This window comes from Anomalospiza imberbis, unplaced genomic scaffold (assembly GCF_031753505.1).
Source record: "Anomalospiza imberbis isolate Cuckoo-Finch-1a 21T00152 unplaced genomic scaffold, ASM3175350v1 scaffold_119, whole genome shotgun sequence".
NCBI lineage: Eukaryota > Metazoa > Chordata > Aves > Passeriformes > Viduidae > Anomalospiza > Anomalospiza imberbis.
The window spans coordinates 52,501-55,000 of record NW_027099583.1 but is presented as its reverse complement, the minus strand read 5'-3'; the positions used below and the strand labels follow the sequence as shown (position 1 = coordinate 55,000).

The following is a 2,500-nucleotide window of genomic DNA, read 5'->3' as shown; positions in this document are numbered from 1 at the left end:
AGGTGCAGCCAGTCCTTGACCGCTGTTCGGATTTTTTGGTCCAAGGTTTCGAGGAGCCCAGCTTTCACTTCTGAGTGATCGGCTATGTAGATCAGTCGAGGGATAGTGTAGGTTTTGAGAATATCGATTTTCTGCAGGGGTTTAAGTGGTGCTTGATCAATCCGGTTAAGCCAGAATTCGAGTTTCGTGGAGAGATCGGAGTTTGCAATCCCGATCCATGGGTCAAACTGCAGGCCGAGGTATTTCTCCGATTCGCCGGGGTCGATCATGTTCAGAGGAGTGCCATTGATGGTCCAAGCAGCGCAGTTATTGACGGTGTAAGAGTCTTTGGTGGGCTTGATGTAGAAGCCGTGGCATTTTTCACCTTGTGTTTTGAGACCGGTCAGATTGCAGAAGGTCTCCAGTATCCTGATATTCGTTTTCATACTCTCCCAGGAGTCGCTCAGCAGGACCAGATCGTCCGCGAACGCCATTGCTGTAATGCTGTTCTGCCCTTGGTGGTAGCCTTTGCCTCTCTCTTCCAGCTTGCACAACAGGGGGTCCATCGCCAGGTTAAATAAAAGAGGTGACATGGGGTCACCTTGCTTTACTCCAACCCGGATCTGGATTTTATCCGTGTGTGTGTTCCTCTTCGTGGTGATATAAGTATTGATGTTTTCATACATATTGCTCACCAGTCCAATGATGTGGGGGTCCACCTCTCTTTGCTCGAGAACGCGGATGATGTGTTGGTGGCTCACGGTGTCAAAAGCCTTAGCGATATCCACGAATACAACACCCAGAGGTCTGTGATTTCTTTTGGCCGACCAGATTATAGTTTGCAGGAGTTTAAGGTTTTCAGAGCATCCCGCCGCTCTGATGAATCCTCTTTGCCTTGGGTTGAGGGGGCAGGCCTTGCTTAACCTTGCTGTTACGATCCTGGAGAACAGTCTCAACAAGATGGAACTAATAGTGATAGGTCTCCAGTTGTTAATGTCTTTCAAGCGTTCCGGTTTTGTCGATTTCGGGATCAAAACCGTCCTGCAGCCCCTCACCATGTCCGGGATTTTGCCAGCTGTTAACCATAAATTGAAATTCTCCGTGGTCCTGGAGTACCCGGGATCCATCTTTACGATGTCCCCAAGGGTGACTCCGTCCGGACCTGGAGCCGAGCCCTTGCTCATTTCCTGCACGTGTTTTTCCACTTCTTTGGCCGTGATTAGTGCACTGAAGGCTGTGTTGTCAGCCTTCCCGTGAATTTTAAAGTCCCCAAGGCTATCAAAGTCGCTAGGTGTTTCCCATCTCGTTTTAAAGGCCGAATAAATTTCCCCGGGTGGAATATCGCAGCATAAGCATTCTATGTCTTCCAGAATTATCTTAGCAAGTTTCCCCCTGTCTAGATGAAATAGCCGCTGGAATCGAAGGTAGTTGCCTTTCCGAATCGCTCTGTCTTTCATCCATTTTTGAAACGGTTTTCTTGGTTTCTTCTCCTGGGCTCCGTTATTTACCCGAGATCGGGTAGCAGTTCTTATTTGGCTAATTGATTCTAGGCACTCGAAGCAGTCCTGCGCTGCTTGATTGATCACGATTTGAAGTTCCCGGCCGTTCAGGATTTGTTGCACTGCTCGGGGGAAGGTGTTAAACGATCCCGCTGATAAGCGTTCCCCGAGTGTCCTTTTGTAATGGGCCTGCAGCTGCCCTTCCTGTTGCTGGACGGCTCCCTGCTGTCCGTTGCCCTTATCGCGGTGGCGCCTTATCTTTCCCATTGTCCTCTCTCCGGCAGCTGGCCTCTCTGGCAGTTGGTTGTTATCAGGTCCATTGTTAACGGAACTTCTCAGGCCTGCAGCTGCGCTCCTGGTGTGGTAAAGAGTTCTCACTTCGGGCTCGTTTGAGGGGCTCAATCGGGGTTTTTCTGGGGGATTCATTCCGGGCTCATTCGGGGGGATTTTATCCGTTGATTTTTTTGGAAGCAATCTTCTTTTGTCACTGATCTGTTTGGCCGTTTTGGTGGTTATATGTTCTGAAATAAGTTTGTTAATGTTTTTGTGCCCCTCAAACTGAGCCTCCAGCCTCACCAGGAGTTCTTCCTCTTCTTTTGTCCAGCATTTTTTATGGGCTCCTCGATTTGATGTTTCTTTTGGCTGGGAAGCAGCGATCCTTTCTAGGTTTCTAACCAACGGATGCGCCAATCTTTTATGCTGTCCCAGGCCGATTTTAGATGAAAAGTCTCTGTGGCAAACCTCACATATCCACTCTCCAGCTGGAGCTTTTGTAGCCTCCTGTCCCCTGCATTTTGCAAAGTGACAAATAACACTGTGATAGTTATTGCTTTCTTTTCCACACTTAGCACAACGAAAACAAACTCCCCTCTTCCCATGTAGGACCTTCAGATGTTCTATCAGGCCCAGCATAGAGTTTACCCGGGTACCACAGTCAGGACAGGGTGGATTTTTGTCAGGGACAGTCACCGTCACGACGTCCTCCGGTGCTTTCCCCCCGTGTTTCCCGGGCGTTGGAGGAG

At 49.3% G+C, this 2,500-nt stretch overlaps 1 pseudogene; it reads right to left on the bottom strand.

Moving 5' to 3' along the window:
- LOC137465941 (28S ribosomal RNA) overlaps positions 1-2,500 on the bottom strand; it is a 9,081-nt pseudogene that overhangs the window by 2,621 nt on the left and 3,960 nt on the right.